This window comes from Rhea americana, unplaced genomic scaffold (genome assembly GCF_003343005.1).
Source record: "Rhea americana isolate MKP2758 unplaced genomic scaffold, rheAme1 scaffold_132, whole genome shotgun sequence".
NCBI classification, from domain to species: domain Eukaryota; kingdom Metazoa; phylum Chordata; class Aves; order Rheiformes; family Rheidae; genus Rhea; species Rhea americana.
Window position 1 is genome coordinate 1,299,137 of NW_028185395.1, and position 19,132 is coordinate 1,318,268.

Consider the following 19,132-nt stretch of genomic DNA (forward strand, 5'->3'; position numbering starts at 1 on the left):
ATAGGGATTCTGGGGAAGGAGAGGGCCTGTGATATGCTGCGTATTTTAACGTCAGGTGAACTATTGCCTATTTTTAAGACCAGAAACTAGCATTTGAAATGAGCAGGTTGTTCATTTAACATGTACTGGCTTACTAAGTAAAGTAAATTAAAGACTGAGGTGGCAACAATGATAAGCAGCAAATTTGTTTGTTCAGTAGGTAGCTGAAATGTGTCGGCTAGTGCTTTGATCAAGTTAAATTGAGAGGTTTCAAAGTACACACAGGAAATGCTCCAACAGATAAACTTTGTCCCTGAAGGTTCGTCCTAGCCACTTTTCAGCCTGCTGCACTTTGTTATCTGTTTCAACAATCCTGTAACTTTAAACCCACAGAATCCATGGAGAAAAGTGACAGTGATGAAGGTCAAGAGTTGACTTCTAGGGTGATGGACAAAGTAAGTCTTAGTCTTAAGGGAAAGGCTATTGGGTAGCTGTTGATCCTTGAAAAAAAAAAAAAAAAAGAAATGGAAATTTAATCGGCTATAAAAAACATTTGCTTTAAAGTTAGTTAAAGTAGTAAATCATTGCTGCAAAACAACAACCCTATGTGCTACGGAGATCAGTTCTATGAAGCCCAGCTCCCAAAAGATCTGTGCCTCAGACTTGATTGCCCTCAAACCAAGGAAGGAACAGGCTTTCCCTGAAAATTCCCCGTGGTCAGACTTCTACAAACACTTTCTTAGAAGTGGATTCTCTGCTGTCTAAAATGGTGTCTCTTTACACTGCAGCCTAACTCTCTGTGAAAGGACTGTCCTGCATTTTTTTTTCACAAAACTTGTAGGAGCTTGACTTTCTTTGAGGCATCAGTTGGTTGCAATTTGTCAGTAGGCTCAAAAGATACCACGGGTGTGGAACTAACAGAGATCCAGGCATTGGCATCATGATTGCATAAGCCTTGTTTCTGCAGGAACGAGGATAAAAAGTTGCAGCAATATAAAAATAAAGAACTGAGCAGACATAATTCCTAAAAAATACCAGTAGCTGGCCAAAATTCTGTTTCTGCTGAGGCTGAAAGTAGAGCAGAGGGCTGTCATTTTACTAAATTTTGGGTACTTTATACTGTGCTACTTACTTCCTGAGAAGTGAGGACATTTCAGAAGTAAAAACATTTCTTTTCCCTCCAAAATAAGGAATTTAGTGTCTTATTATCCTCAGAGGGAATAATAAAATCCCCAGAAACTGGAGAAATAACATTTGTGTATTGCTAATGTTTAATTTAATTCATGGCAGTAATACAGATTTATTCATGAAACTGCAGTACTATTAGAGCTGACTTTTGTCCATCATACGCAATATTTAAAACTGGCAAGTTATTTCACTGTTATGGATCTCAACGCAAACACGACTACAAAGATCGGAGAGATAACTCCATCTATATGAGGAAAAAGTCTTTGTGGCCATCATACTTCAGAGTGTCCCAGCCAGACCCTGAAGGGAGTTAGCTATGGCAAAATCACACTCTAGATACTGAATTTAAATTAACTACTAGCATACTTAGTATACAGCATCTCATATGTAATTCGGAAGCTAAATTCTGTAAAATCCCTTGCAAAAACATGTTGCTGAGGTGGGATTTTTAGTATACTTGAAAAGAACCAGTTTATTTAAAAAAAATAAGAAATCTAATAGTAGAGAAGGCAGCAATTTTGCAGTTTTGAAGGATGTAATCATTTCTTATTTTACTGATGACCTATGATATAGAAACAGAAAATTATTTCTTATCAATGTAGGACCAGCTAGAAAAACCTACTGCTTGCTAGAGCACTACCTCTAACCCAGGGAAGCGACCTATTGGTTGACCAACAACAGCAAAGCTAACTAATCTGCTAGTCCAAATCATTTCTCTTACAGAGTTCACTTTCATAAACAAGTTTACTTTGCACCAGTTAAACATTATCAACCTCAAGTATTATCCTAGAATACAAATATGTACTTCTCTCCATTTTCAGTTTTGCTTTGTTTTTAAACATTATTTCTGGAAGCTGTGTCTGGTTCCAGCTTGCCATGCATCTTACTATCTTTAAATCTGTGTAAAATATTTCCCTTTAAAGAAGAATATATCCACAAACAAGAAATTGTTGTTCCATCTGGGAAGTTGGGATGGTGACCATGACTGCTGTTAATTACTGTATACATGCTAATACACTGTAGTGGATGCTGTAAGTATTTGTTACTGAACAGCTAGATAAAAATTCAAATTACTGCTGCCTGTTTCTTTTTTGAATTTGTACTTTTTTCCACATTCTTACTGCTACACCATCCTACGGATGATCCCTTTTCACTTAGGCTTTTTTCCTGATCCCTTCACTGTCTTACATTCATTTCTTGTTAGAAAACTATCCAGCTGTGAACCTAGAAATTTTATTCCTGCCCCCAGTGAAATCTTATCTTAGAAAGAATAATTCAATAATAAAAAAAAAAAAAAGTAGAGCTGCTTCACCATGATAATTAGTACTGTTCTTTCACTTGCAATCTTCTTACATAAATTTCTTACCTCTATTAGGTATAGAAGTTTTTTGGAATAAAGATTTTGTTCTCATTTTTGCCAAAAATACGTAACACCAATTCTTGAGGCAAAGGTAGTTCTAAATTTAAATCAGAAGTAAACTGCAACCTGAAATCATTGTGGTTTTGAGCTAACAATCACGCTGGACAATTGATAGTAGTTTTGCCTCTAAGGCCACAAGCTCAGTTTCTTATTCGAGATAGACCAAAAATACTTCCAGAATAAACTTTCCTACAGCATTTCTGTTGAAACCATAAAAAGAGTCAGAGATAAAAAACCTTTGAAGTTTCTGTTTGAAGGACAAAGTTCTCCCATTAATGGAGAACCCACCAGAGACAGAAAGGAAGGGATCTTTTTTTGAAAAGTACCATACGATATGTGCACCTCATGATGGCTTGCCTGCACACTCAGGGCTCCTGTCTCCTGGACTCTCCCAGCTACCACTGAGCTCCACTCTTGGGAGCTGGAGCTTTCCAGCCAGCTTCAAGTCCTCACCAAAACAGGCAGCAGCAGCCTTCAAAAGACATGAATGTGCTCGGAGGTAAAATAATGAAAAAAAAAAAAAAGGAAGAACAAAATACAGCTCCCCCTGGGTAGTGCTTGGCCAGGCTGTTCTCAGAACAAGTCTATTTGGTTTAGAGCTAACAATCGTGCTGGACAATTGATAGTGGTTTTGCCTCTAAGGCCACAAGCTCAGTTTCTTATTTGAGATAGACCAAAAATACTCCCAAAATAAACTTTCCTATAGCATTTCTGATTATAGCAGGTGTCTTTCTCAGAGTTGAAGGGCTCTCAAAGGAAGCAATTATTTTTTTCCTATGACGTCTCAAATAGAAAGTTAAAAATAAATGAAATAAATCAAAGCCTTTGGCTGCTGCAGTTTCAACTGATACCTCCTTTAGCAAAACGCAGGCTTGATATGGTACCTAAGAGTTCTTCATGAGAGAAGAGGGGCTTCTCTGCACAAAATTTTACAAAGGCACATTTCTTTCCTTAGGACTTTGAGTAATGTTTTGCCCTTGAATGCCTCTATTTCCCACCTATCTGTGAATATCTGAAATAGGTCTTTCATGCAATAAGAAACAACCTAACAAGCCTAAGCTTGGGGCCACTTGGGGAGAGTTTGAAAATGCTTCCAGAGCAACCCTAGAGGACACTATTACTCAAAAGAGTTCCCTGACAAAGCAGGGGACAGCACTGCTCCTAGAGATGAATACACAGTCTACCAGAATAAAAGGGATACCTTAATTTTCTACTGCGTATAGGTACCTGAACGTATGGTCTCAGCTGCAGTCTTATTAGATCTGAGAGAAAGTCTATAGGCAAAAGAAGGTGAACTGGATTGACCTGGGTTTTTACAGGAACAGTCTTACCCCACTTAGGCAATATAGAGATTAACTGGATGGATAAATAATATTGATAAATGGATGGATGGATGGATTTCTCCCTCAGTAGAAAGCTGAGGAAGAAAATAATCACTCTGGTGTTAAAATGGTATCAAATTCTTGGTTTTATTGGAGAAAGAGGCACAGAAGACATTGGCTGGGAATGTTGGAGGAGATGGAAGAGACTGAAGATGACTTCCAGGAGGGAGAGAAACAGCCAGCAAGCAAAGAGTAGTGGTGAAAGAACCCAACCCCAACACAGTTCCCTCAAAGAAATTTAGCCTTTCTGGGGAGTGGAAATTTAATTGTCCCTTTAAGGCAGAAGCTGAAAGAGTTGGACAGGCTCATTGCTCTATAAGTTACTGAGCCAGTAGGAGAAACTACTGAGTATGTGAACTTTCCTGTTACTACAGGAAGGTAGGGGAGTTCTTCAGTTGTAGATGGATCAAAAAGAACCCCAAAATTATGTGAAGGAAGAAAATGTTCAACACAGTATCTGTAAGGAACATCTTCTCACATTAAGTATTTTCCTGTGCTTTTGCAAGAGTGGCATTTTCACAAATGCCATTAATAAAACACCTCTACAATGAGAGACTATGTAATTATTCAGTCAATATTGCCCTTAAATCATTTCACAGGAAACCAGGACAAACTTTTGATGGTATAATGAGGTTTACATACAGAATAGTTTAATAAAAGGAGAAACAGAAGAAAAGCACAGCCAAAGGCTGTTGCCCTAATAGTCAAAGGCAGTATATGAAGTACACTATTCCACAAAATCTATCTCAGCACTCAAAATTTCAGTCTGAGAACTCTCAAGAGCAGTCTGAGAGCAGTCTGTACAGGGATGTTCAGTTAACAAAGGGTGCGAATCTTAAAAAACTCCTTGAAAAACAGAAGCAGATGAAGACACTGGAACTTGGGGGTAAAATGGCAATAAAGACATTAATTTATTCACAGAGATGCCCCCCAAGGACATTATTAATTCAATATTCCCACAATTTTACAGACAAACTAGGAGGTGACATCTTCTACCTCATGCTCGCTAACAAAAACTGATAAGCAACATGTTCAAGGAGAAAAGGGGGCATTAGCCCTGATTTGTGAATTGACTATGCATAACTTGCTTATTGCCAAAAAGAACCCAGCAAATCACCTTCTTCTCAGTTGTATTCTCCTGAAACTATAGATACAGGAATCACAAATGGAAGCTTGCAAAATATCCTTTGGCCACAAATACTTTCTTTAAAGCACAGAATACCTAACTGCACTATTTTGGAACTGTCTCAAAATCATATATTAAAGAGAAAAAATTATCTGTCCAGATATAATTTTGGGAGAGTCAAAGGGGTTGCAGGCACATTTCCTCTTCTGCATGCAAATGGTCAAATCTGTGTCACCATTTTGATATGATGCACATCATTCTTTGTCTATGGAGGAAGTCTTCATGTAAACTGCATTAGGGAAACTCTTTCCTCCAGCTATGTCAAAAGCAAAGCAACCTTTGCAACCCAGATTATATACATAGCGGTTTAAAATAAAACAAAGAAAAACCTTGTTCAGCCTCAGAAGGAAACACAGATAACATTTAATGCCATCTGCTGAGGACAAGACTTTGGAGAAAGCCATCCAGACTGCTAGTGCAAGGGCTTGGACAGCATGCTCTGAGCAGTCCTATCCATCTAAGGAAGAGTACTCAGTAGTACCCAGGGCTGTATTTAAAGACATGGAGTGGTGATTAGGGAAAGAAACAGTTAAATAGCAGTGAGAATGGTTGAGGACTGAAAAAATCATGAAGAAGATCCAAAGGGGGATTTTACAGGGGTTTTGTTGAAGATCAGTAATGAAGGAGCTCTTAAGGTTCACAGTAGATACAAAATGCTGATTGACCTGAGCAAGACAAACCACCGAAAATAGTCTAGACCTCCAAACCTTCTCTCCACACCAACAAGCAAGACAGAAGGACTCTTTACTTGTCCCGAGATGAGTGTTAGCATACTTTGTTTTGCAAGGTTTTGTTATTACCAATGACAGGTCCTAACTCTGTCCTGTACTGTAGACCTCCTGGAGGTGTCTTGTTTATGAATTCTTGCCCTCAGTTCCCTGAGATTACAGCTAAATCTGTAAATATCATGTTCTTTTAGCTGGGTGCAGTCAGCCTGACAGAGTAGGGCACACAGACACAGTTTAGCATGCAAGAACTTGAGCAGTTCATAGTGCAGTTTGCAACTTGATGTATGACTACTCTACCCTGCTAACCCTGAGTCTGATGCATCGGTGAAACAGCGCCAGAATAGTACAGCACCACTCTAAAATGAAGGCAAAAGAAGACTGTCCTATATTTTGCAAAGAGATATAGAATGACACCAGCTATGCCACAGGAGAGAGCTGCCCAGCCAAAGGAGGGGACACTTGGCCACCTATTCTACCCAGGGACACCTGGGACAGTCAGCAGTCACAGAAGGATGAGGGGGCTGAGTCCAGCAAGAGATACACCAGAGAGATACGCCAGAACTAGTACCAAAGGGGTCGATGTCACCATGAACCATTCAGAGATGTCACCACTTTGGACACTTTTCCATTCAAAAATCTACCGTGGGTTCATGCTTGTGGGTAGGTGAGGGAAGGAACTCATGCCAAGCGGTGTCCTTTGAAGCCCATGCCAGCTGGACATGAGCACTGGGCTGGGCTTCATGCAGTGCATACGAGCTCACCAGGCACAGTGGGGGCTGACGTCAGGCTCCTTGACGCAAGACACTGCTCAACCATTCTCCAATGGCCACTCCTCCAGGTCCTTATGCTGCTCCATCGCCTGCTTGCCTGCCCAGCTGAGAAGCTTGGTAAGTCTGTGTCCAGGGCACAGAGGCAGCCTGCCTTCTTCCCTCATCTGTCCCCTGTTGCAGGGTAGTTCACCTCTCTCCACAACCCAGTCCAGGTCTAGCAGACAGGGAGAACAACACAGCCCTGGGTAGCCCCAGGCTTCCTGGCCCTTGGAGAGAGAAGTAGGAGGCCCTGTTACACCATCCTTCAATAATTTACTAGGCAGGTACTAACAGTTCCCCCTCTGTTGCAACAAGCCAAGCAAACAGAAGTATCCATCTTTGACATTCCTGCAGGTTTTCTATAATGGATCATTTTTGATTAATTAGAGAAACAAGTTTGAAACAGTCTGCAGGATACTTTATGTGTGCTTGTGTCACAAAGTGAAACAGGAAACTGCATCTCTCTTTCTATAAAATATGAACAAAAAAAATTTTTACAATTATTGTTTCCACCTTTACAGTGTTATCCAAATAGAAAAGAAAAAACTACTTAACATATTTTTTGTTATTGTGCTAGACATAAAAATGCAAAAGACTGTTTTGTTTGGTGCCACTTTCTCTCTTTGACTGATGAGCATAGAGTCATTGCATGACAAAGTGTAAGCAATGCAAACACATAGCATACGATTTTTCGTGTAGGTTTATTGCCTAGAGTTTCATCAGATAAAAATCAAGCCAGGCTACTATCCTACTACAGTGTGTTACCATTCCCACAGCTGAAGACTGCTTGCAAGTACAGACCATCTTTGACAAAGTCTCACTTCTGCACGATGCTGAATGTGGTACTGATCTCAGCTTACATGTTCAATGTCAATTCTAAATTCTCTTGAAGAGCAATATAGAAAATACTGAAAACTACTTGAGATACTAACTTGGGGACTTGTTATTAATTTTCTTATATGGTGCCCAAGCAGCAAGCATGTAAAATAATCTTCAAGAAAGCAACTTTCTTCTTCTTTTTTTTTCCTCCCTTAGGAATTATTCTAAGGCCTTGCACACTTTCCCACGCTCACAGATTGCAGGTTATAAATGCGTGGGAGTATTGCAGTTTCGATCAGTCAGGTAGGCTGGGTTTCTGTTAGCTGCCTGCATACCTTTGAGCCCTATCAGCACACAGTGATCAGTGGAATTCCTGGCATTTTTGTCATAGCATCAGAGGCAGTACTTTACAGAGCAAATACCAATGACCTGCTGTTCTGTCAGGGCTCTGTACTTACCTTTTATTTTCAAGTCAAAGGTTAGGCCTATTTATGTAAATCCTCAGCCATGGGCCAAGTAATCTGACCTCCTGGTTTTCATTCTCCTAATTGTTTCAGGTATTTTTCTTGAAAAGTTTGGTCAGTTAAAGCTAGGGATTTTTTAAGGCGCCTTTGAAGGGCTCTAGGGGCTTTCATAGCCCACCCAGTCTGCAAAGTGGAAACATCAGTGACCTGATGCCCTGGGCACTTACTTAAAATTCATTACCAGGAAATAAGGTTTTGATAAATAGCCCCTCCACTCTGAAGAATATCTTCGGGAACACATGAATGCCATTTCTTACTTTGGATTTTGTGATCTCTGAGGCCACATAGAGGGGCAGTAATCAATTATATCCCTGTTTGCCCTTCATTTCTAATAAGAACAGTATTCAGCTGTACATAGCTTTGACTTTCCACGTGCTGGCCACTGCTTACAATTCCTCTGTTACTTCACAGATTGCCATGTTGTTTTATTCGCAAAAGGCTGTCCAAAGCTATACAAACAGGAAAAAAGAAAATTACTGATCTTCAACCATTTTCTCTGAGACTCAACCCTGGTTATATTCTAATTTTAAAAAGCAAGATGAGTATCTTCTAAATAAGAGGGAACTACAGCTATATAAAGGAGAACAACTGCACTAGATTTTGTCCTACCGCACATGGGCACAGAACCCACGTATTTCCCATATGCCCCAGATTAGCAATAGATAACCCCCTTGTGGGAGTTTTCCTCTCCCTTTTTTTCAGGTATTAGAACTTGAAACCCTTATCAGATCTTTACTTCCTCTTCTGACCATAGATAATCCACATAAAATACATGTTACAACATTTTAGCATTTATTTATGCACTGTTCTCGCCCCCATGAAATGTCACTTTAAGGTATGCAGAAAAAAAAGGATATTTTGTTGAAGAAAAAGATGTTCTTACATGGTGCTGATACAAGAGCCTAGCCTGTCATCTGAAAGCAGTAGCTCTAACTGGAATTTGTCTTCTCTGTTTTAGGTCTGTGGGGATTGAATGCACAATCAGAGAGCTGGAGTTTCAGCTTCTGGGACATTCATTATATACCTAATTCTCTAGGTGTATTCCTTTTAATTATTGGAATACTCATTTATCTGCTTCAGGTGAAAGAGTGCAAGATTGCAAGAAACTAGGCTAAGTGAAAATCACCATTTACATTCTATGTGCTGTAGCCTTGAATTACAATGTTCATTTTTTTCAACCCTCAGGTAACTACAGTCTCATTCTGGAGGAAAAAAAAATAGATCCCACATCCCGAACTAGCAACAAAGGAATATTGAGAAAACATTATGGAAGGAAGGTTGTGTATCTCTCTCTGAAACTGTTAGTAGCTAAAACATGTAGGTTGGTCTAGATTTATCAGCAATTGCTAAAGCAAACAGTTGAAAGACAGAGGCTTAAAATGACACTGGCAGGTGGAAATAGAAGTCAAACTGTTAGAGAAGGTGAAATTGCAGTCAGGCTCTCAGGACTTTACAAAATGTGAAACCCACACTTAGGAAAGAAATTGTTTCTTGGGACTTTTCCCCTCCTTTCATGATTTCACAGGCCACTTCTCTTGCTCATCTGTAATTGCTCAACAACTCTGCAGCAACTGCAGCTATTACGTGCATGCCAAATCCTGAAAACAGTTTTACATTCTTTGAACTGAAAGAGTCAGCAGTGTTTGGTCAAGCAAGTTCCCGGGGAACACAGTTTGAGAATCTGCGCTCTAAAGTACTGCTTCCTGCTAGTAATCTCAAGGTATAAATTTCTGTGGATACTTCTGGATCACTTAAAGGAGAGGACAGGGCCGAATCATTACCACACTGAACACTATCACTTTCTTTCACATAGCCATTATCCTAACATAAAATGGAAAAGACTACATAACCTTCCTTGCCCAGAGTGATGTTATTAAGATTCATTATATAAAATGCTGAAGGGAATCAGAGGTCACCAAGCAGATGCAGTGAGGCAGGAGGACAGGTAAATGGCCATAGGGGGATGTTCCGAAAGAGCTCCACTGATCTACATATAGGCAGCTTCAGTCCTGCCATTTCCTTCTCACCCTAGTCACAAATTCCAGCTAGCTCTTGCATGCCAGCACTAGGCCTTGCAATGACCCTGCTGTGAGCTGGTTCAGGGAGTTAAACCAGGTAAAAAGTAACTCTGCAGAACAGGACATTAGTCTTCAACCAGTTGAGCTCCCTGAACTGACTCATGACAGGATCAGACAAATATCAGTACTGGCAAGGAGAGAGGGAGCAAGGTGCAGGACAGAACATGATAATTCCGATTTAGATAGACCTAAACTGCCTTGGAAACGTATTCTTAGACTAAGAGCTAAACTGGTTTGTGTAAGACCGCAAGTGTGAAATAACTCCCCAAGCTATTGCTCACATTTCTGTTTACATAGTAAGCCCCTGCTTTGGAGAAGAAGAGTGCAGGGCACACATCTTTCCAAGTCAACAAACATTTTTATTCCATGCAGGAAAAAACGTCTTATTCCATATACCTCTCAGATACAACTGGCAGCTAAGCCTAAGACCTGCTTAACCCTTAATTTTTCTACTGAGCCCGCTAACAAGATATAATATCTAAACTCTAAGGACTGTTCAGCAGGGCTCGAACAGCTGATCAGATCTCTGCCAACTTTCACAGCCTTGCTGAAAGACAAAAAGAGCATTCCAGTTCAGCTCTATTGAGCTAGCTAAACCACAGCCTTCCCAATGGAGTCCAGCAGGTCTTGACTCAGTGCTATTATTCTTAATCACATAGTAGACACAACTCTTATTTGCCTCTTTTTTGTTATTGCTTTTTAAAGCATTGCCCCTCATTCCATTTCCATTCCAGGCTGTTTCATGAGATTTGGTGTTTTAAACACAAAGCTCTTAGATCTAACAATTTTACGGACATTTCCACTCCACAACTTGCAGAGCCCTTTTCTCCTGAGAGACAGGGAGCTCTTACACCACATTTTGCTAAAGCATATATGACCCTTGAAAGCATCTTGGTTTTACTCCAGGAAAGCACACTTTTATTTAATGTCCATGTAAGCCTATTTAGAAGTCACAGATAGAGATATAAGTCATTTCCCACTGATATTTCATTTATCAGTAAAACGTTTTTAATGTACTTCACCTCAAATGTCTACCTCCATACTATATGTTATCTCAGTCTTCTAGTTTTCCTACTTAGTCTTTGACGAGGCTTTGAATGTTGTTGTATAAAAAGCAAGTCATCAATATGACGTACCCAGCGGCCTACCCATCGACTTAGTTATCTTGTTTAAACACCATCGTGATCCTCAGTGCTTTATACAGTGTTTACTAGTACAACACCACCAGTTATATTTTCATTGTCAAAGGCACAGAAAACATATCCCATGTCCTACTGCAGTCGTAACATTTTATACACTTCCCAAACACAGGTCAGGGCCAAGATCCCACAACTGCAATTATATTTTGGAAGACCTATTCATACAGCCATAATAGCACTGCCTCTGAGTGATGTTCACTGTGCCATTGGTGCACCCACAACCCTGGTCCCCAGGTAAAACCTCTAACTGCATGCTACCTACAGGACATATGAACTTTGGTGCACCTTGTGATCCTGCAGCCACCCAGAGCAGCGTATTTACTGCACTGCACCCGGCTCCTCCTCTGTCCATGTGCACACAAGTAAAGGAAAGTGGAGCACACACTGGGATGGTGCAAACTCTGTTACGTCCCAACATGCATGGTAGCAGCCAGGGGCTATGGTTGTGAGGTACACTGCAATGTACTCTGCAATGTACATACCATCCTTATGTTTAGGACAATAATCTTCTCTCAGAGGAGGTTTGAGGAAAATACAGGTGGAAATACTCATGCTAGCTTGTGCTAACACCCTTAATCCTGTTCTTCAGCTAGACATCTTCCTTAAATCCCCATGTCCTTCCTCTGTTTTTCTCACTGCCAGTGGTCTAAACTGCAAGAATCCAGACTTTAAACAGAAGTACGTATGCAGGAGAAACAGAAGGGTTTCCAGCACCATCTCCACACAGTTTAGCTACAGTGTGAAATGAGGCTTCATACTGAGGGATATTTGGGTCATTGCTGTCAGTGATGGAGATGACCTACTTCAGTTTCCTTGGGAATCACTTTTAGTCTCTGTTTGTTACTCAAGAGCCAGGCCCACGCAGTGATATTATTGCAATATTGCAACTGTCCTAGTAAAACCTTCCAGCCCTGATTGATATTGGCACCCCTTGTAATACCCCTAGGGCCATTCACTCCCTCAAGTTGGGCTGCTGGCATGTAAATAGACAGAGCATCTCTGCATGCCATACCAGGCCATCCTTGACCTCTGGTACATGCTCAGGATCAGCTCGTCACAACAAGCTGTGAGCTGTTGCCACATATGCAACACAGTTACATCCATGTCAAGACACAATCGATTCCTTTCCAACAGGATTTCAACAAATCAAGGAAAATGTCCTACTTTCTATTGTAGTAGCTTGACATAGCAGACATGGCACTAACCTCCCAGATACAGCATTAACCTTCTCCATTCCAGCAACCCACTCGCTGACTTGCTAATACCTAGTAACTAAAAAGGTTCTCAGCAGTCTGTCAAACTGGACTGAGAGGAATGATGAGTATCACTGCTATAGACATGAACTGTCACTCAGATTTCTGAAGAAATTTTGTATATATTTAATTATATTTTTGTATTATAATTATATGTATTTGTATGTTGAGTAGACCATGGCTGTCCTGTGTGTATGTGTGTTTATGGGAGGAATGATGTAGCTTCTGAATTCAGGATTCAGACTCCAAGTGAAAGCCGAAGAATTTTTGATGCCTTAAAAATGCTCCTTCCACAAATGGGGAAGAGGTCAGTTTTGTAGGATTCCCCCAGAGAGGATAGACTGTTTAAGGTAAATTTATTCCATCTCGTCTTCATGGCTAAGTCACAGCTCTGGACCTGTCACCTGAGATGTCATCATTGAAAGCAGCTAAAGCTTTTAAGGTTAGAGTCAGGGGAAACAATAAGATTTTGAAAAATGGAAACTAATGCTGTATCTCAATGGATGATTCAGAATATTTCACTTTTCTCCTGAAGAGTGTTAGCACCTGGCTTTAACAGTTCATATTTTCACCTTCAAAGAGCAAGCAGATTCAGAAGTTGAAGACTAGTCTGGATAGTAGCGATGAAATGCTTGAAATGCAACTTGAGTGAACCCTAGAGGCTCAATATACAGAAGGTACCTCTTCCAGCAGTAACTGAAAATAGCAGTTCATGCTACAGAAAAGATGGAGTCCTTGTACTTTGAAGACAACCTCAAAAACAATTTTTTACTTAAGAAATAAAATGATTAATCTGGGGAAAAGAAAAGAAACTGCAGTTCCATCACCAGGAACTGGCAGAATTGCACTGCAGCACTGCACAGACATATTCTGTCCTATTTGTAAGGAAACAAAATGTCCCTCCAAAACAACTTCTTCCATTCATTACTACAAACATGTGACTTACGTCCCGCTTCTAAATACAGAGCCTAATTTTCCTAAGATCTCATTCTGCCTCCTCACAAATGAAGTTGTTCCCCATTTACTTCCTTCTTAAACAAACAAACAAACCAACCAACCAAAGGGAGAGAATTTTTCTACATTTGTTTTCTATCTGGCTCTGAATTAATTGATTTAAACTGATAGGCTAGAGGCAGATTTTTGGTTTTCTAAGATCTTATCATTCAGATCTTGGTTTATACAAAATGAGTAACAGAATTCAACCATGCTTCAATCATCAGGGCTTTCAGGGGAAAGGGAAGAATGGAGATAGTTTTCCAAAATCTGGTTTTGATTCATTTTAGAGACAAATTGGTTTTCTTTCACTCTAGCAATGCAAGGTGTAGAATTATTCCATCACTGATCTCTCTTTAAAGGGATTTGAACAAGCAATATGAACTGTGCCTTCATTTTCAATCTACAGAAGAGCTACAGAAGTGTTTCTTTAAAGGAAAGAGGCGTTAAGAAATGTTACTGAAATGTGGGAGAATAAATAACTTTTATCCCTCATGATCAATATCACTAAAGGCAAGATACTGCTAGAAGGAAAATCTGAGACAGAGCTGAAACTCCCCCTGTTGGCATCCAGTAGGCAAGCAAGGGCAAAACCCAGAAAACATCTTGTTTTCCTCGCAAGATTCCTCACAAATCATCTGGGATTTATTTAAAATGAACAGGTAACAATCCTCACATACTTATCCCTTAATGACAGTGGCAGAGGGGAGAGAAAGTAGTTAGATGCTCTAAAATCTGTGTCATTGTTTCTCACTACACACTATGCCTGGTAACCTGAGAGATCTGAAAATGGAATATATCCACATAACTCTTCAGGTTGGTGAGGAGAAGCTGCAAATTAAGAAGGAAAATTAACCCCTGGGTGTAGTTTAGTGCAAGATAACACGTTAAAGGAAAAGGAACCTCAAGCCTTTCTGAGAATTTGGGGAGGAGGGAGTAATGCCTGCTCAGCAGAGATGACAGGCACAGGACGATTCTTTTGTTAAGAGCCTGTGAATTTATCCTTGGGTTCAGAAGGCTCTGAAGACACTATTAGTCAATTCATCTACCATCAAAAAACCACAAACAATCCAACTGATCTACAGAGCTGGTCCCTGCCCAGTATGTGTAGGGAGAAGAATTAGAGGTATTAGTCTAGTCATGGGTAGAAAATGACTCTAAAGATTGATTGTCCCTAATAAGCCCACTCACTTTGCATCAGGAAAGCTACCCATCTTCGGGGGATTCCTCAAGGACAGACTTTCAGTTATTCTGCCATCCACATATGCTGTCATTTGGAGAAAATTCCTACAGGTCCTTCTTTCCTTTTTTTTTTTTTTTCTTTTTTTTCCTTTTTTTTCCTCTGTCATAATTAGCTTCCTAAACCATCTTTATACACATGGATTAAGGGTAGCACAGGCAGTACTCTTCGCCTGCAGATTGAACATATGCTGTGGGTCTTCTTGTTCCTTGTATCTAATAGTTCTTCTAACTCTGGAAACTCGGAGGATTGCATCTGAGGATGCCAAAAACAAGAACTAGCAAGGCTGTTAGCACTGCAGAGTCAATACAACTGTGAGAAAACAAATTACAGTCTATTCTGCCATGTGGTCCATGAACACCTACATCTGCTACCTGCTGAGTATAGCAACATTGCCTTTGACATTCATGTCAAGTCCATACAGATGCTGTTGGATGCTCAAAAGTGACTAACATTGAGTTTGCCATGCAGAAATGTAGCCAGACTGTGGTTCCAAATTTGTTGTGGAAATCACTGCAGAAAAAATTGCTTTATATAAAATAACATCACCATGGCACAGCTGAGTGGGGAATTTGAGTGACGGTGGAAAGGGCAGTCTTGTGACGTGTGAGATCTGGGAGCAAACATCCCACCCCTTTCTTATTAAAAGTAGGAAAATGTAAAGGATTGTCCTAAACTGTCCTGCTTATTCTTACCAAGAGAGGGAACATTTTGCAGTTAGGGTCAAAATCTGTGCCTTCATGCACACTGAATGTTTTTTTTTTTCTCTCTACAGCAGTCCTACTGACCTAAGTGCAGATGCTCAAGGAATAAGGCGGTATTCAGCATACGTGCAGATGGCAGAATATCATTCCTCTGAATCGACCCTGCATTACTCCAGTTCTTGCTGTAGCTGTCTTACAGTAGCAGGAGGTCTGCTCTGATCTTTCTCTTCTTGTGAAATCATTATTGCAGAAAAAGCTAGCTAGTCATTAAATATTAAATGAAATTAAACTCAGTACATGCAGTTGTTCTGGCAATTCATTTTACTGACAGAAGAATTTTGTTCCTGCTTTTTGAATAAAAATGTGAAGGGACTACATAAGTGTTTTATCACCACACCAAGAAGCACATATCACTTCCATCTGTTTACCCAGGGGAGGAAGAGTTAATCACAGACACACTACCCCACAATGTACAACAGCATGTGCAGGAAGCCAACTTCAGACATCCTTCATAGTCCCTAAGCACAGAATTTTTCTCTTCAGTGTACTGCTCCCTCAGCCTCAACTCCTCATGATTCATGTTTGCCAAGGAAGGGAGTGCACGTATGTTAATGGCCCCTGACACAGCCTTAAGGCATTCATTCTCCGCTCCCCCTCTTGTGAGGTTTCTGCGTTGGAAGTAACCATGTATGAACCTGGGACATGACCAAAGTCTTATTTAAAGCCGTCATTTTATGATGTGCCATTCAGGAGGACAATTGGGGATACTATTGTGTTCCCAGAGAGTACAGGCACAGAAAAGCCACTGGAAAAAGCCATCAGATGGCAGCAGGCAGCAAGGATGGGAAGCAGGACCTCCTGCAGGTACCTGGGGCAGGAGGCGGTCAATGCAGAGCAGCCTCTGGCAGCATGGGCCACTCTACCTAGCCGCAACACCTTTAGAAGCATCTGTTAGTCATCTCATTGCACTCAAAGCCCTTAACCATGGTTGTCCCAAAGCACTCACCTACTAGAACAACGCTGCCCAGAGGGCCGTGTGTTCACAGTGTTGCCCTGGGAAAGAGGAGCGATTCATCACTAACAGCAAGGCTGTGGACAAAAGTTTCAGCAGGTACTATGTCTACATGGAGGCTGTCAGTCAGGATTTGCCTTCTTGAGTGTCAGCTCCAGCTAACAGGGCAGCCTGGTACTCAGTCAGGTGTGTGAAACACTCAGGCAGCCCATGAAGCTGCTCACCTGTGAGAGCGGCCATGAAGGGCAGAGAGCAGCGGCTTCTCATGCAGTGACAGCAGAACTGCAGTAGTTTCTGCAGCAGTGGCAAAACAGTGCTCTGAATAGCAGCACTTCATCCTAGGACGAGAATAGCCACAAACTTTGAATGTGGCTTCACTCCTGTTTATAAGCTGTACACAATGAACAAATTTCCCTTGAGCATCCCTGTCATACCCACACAGGTGCCTTAACCCCTGGCCCTAAGGCTGCCCAAGCATCCACTCCTATTTCTCAACTTTGCTTAGAAAGATTAGGCCAAACACCTGGTTTTACTCTAGGATTTCTTAGGATGTTAATGCAAGTTCATCTTTATTCTTTGAAATATATTCTGTATGTAGTTTCATAGGTCTTGTACTTTTCTGAATGCGCTATGTGATGCTACTTTGAGCCTCAAATGCTTCTGTGGAAGCATTTCAGAGTGCAGGAACTTTGGGAAAATAATTTTCTAGAGTGCTCCAAGAAAACTCAAAATCACATTAAGTGACTTTGAATTATTGTTAAGTATCAAATGACTGAAATGTTTAAAACTGGAATTTTTCAAGATTCTTCTAACTGTTCAGAGGGTGAAATATATATGTAATACACCTTAATGCTTTCACTAGTTTAGTCTGAAGTCAAGTGCTCTAAATGATTACAATGCAATGTTAAACTGCTTTGTTCATAACAGGTGAAATTCATTCATTCTGCATAAATCCTGACTCATCAATCAGGGCAGCAAGTAGGAAATGGAGGGAAGATAAACAGCACTATTCAAAATAAGCAAACCAGCGGAGTGATTCAGAGCACTTAAAATCAGTTCCTGTTCTGAATCACCCTCTAGAGAAGTCTCTCCTTCTCCAGTAACTAGAGAGGGAGTTTTGGAGGCCAGCTCCCTTGGCTGAAGTAAGCCACCGTGAATTGCCCCTTTCACTGAGGCCATCAATTCCCTCAAAGATCTGTAACATTGTGCTTATGGCTCCTCTAGCTACACAGCCCCACCACGGGATTAAGGGAAACAGAGGACTTTTTGGCCAGTCTTCCACATTTTGGGTGAACTGTCATTTTTCTGAAGGTTGTAATCATCCCTGAAAAATGTAGAACACAATCAGCGGGAAAGAATTTGCAAACAAAGGAAAAAGAGAAAAGAGCTGAATAAACAACAAAAATAACAGTGCCAAAGGACAGTGGGCTGTGACCGTTGTCTGTGGCACTGTGACCCACAAGATCTCTCCCTCATTTTTACTACAGTAAGTGATGAAGAAAAACCTGTCTGCAAATATTTATTCAGATTGGAAATACATTTGTTTGACGATATTTACAGTCACTATATATCTGCTTTCTTTGATCATTCAAGCACCTACATTCTACAAAGCTGTACATTTAACAGTAAAATTCACAGTTTGCACTGCTTGGTGAGCTACATAAGCCATTCAATCAGCAAATAGAAGTGATTCGACCACAAATTTGCAACTGTAAATATTTATATCTAAGCATTTGTAAATGATGTGCAGTACAAGAATAATTGCCAAATCAATTCAAAAGGCAAAACTGAATAAATTAATAGTTATGAATTATTCATGCATTTTACCTTCTCATATAGCAGGTTCATTATTTCTCTGTGTAACTAGTAAGCAGCTAATATGTCTGAGTGCATTTAAAATATCGATTAGTTTTCTGGATACACTATTCAGAGCATTTAATCAGCAGAAGATTTCAATAAATATTAAACTTGCATTTGGGGAAAACAAAAGAAGTCTTGGTTTTAGGGGTAATTCATGCTTATTTCAAAATATAGGAAAAAGCACTTGTAATTTATCCAAAATATCAAGAGAATTCTCCATGGCTATTGTGCTCAGACAAGTGTAATGGCAAAGAGCTCAAGAATTAATTGGCTAGGAGTCTGCAGACTGGAAGGGTTGAATCGCAAAGAGGAGGTTTGATTGATCTGGGGAGGATCAATCTATATACCACAGACCCTAAGAATATTCCAACCAGTTGCACTTTGCAGAGAAGTAATAATTTGTGCTAAAGGCTCTCAGAAAAATCTCACATTTCTCTTGCAGGGTAAAAAAAAAAAAAACCCACAAGACACATTTCTGATACCTTGAAAAGCCAAGGTGTGTGAGGGGAAGCTCTGGGAATGGCTCCGAGGCAGGAAATGACTGCAGTTTCCAGGGGATTTGGCCGGTCCAGTGTGAGATGGGGCTCACGGACAGCCTAGGAACATCAGCCTCAGCTGCTCCTCTTGCCAGGCTTGCTCACTTCCTGCCCACAGCTGGGCACGGGTGTCACCCCGTAGCCACCACCCAGCACAGCCTTGCCGCCAGTCATGCGCAGTAGCCCTGGCATAACCGATGTGCTGGCACTGCCCAGGGTCCC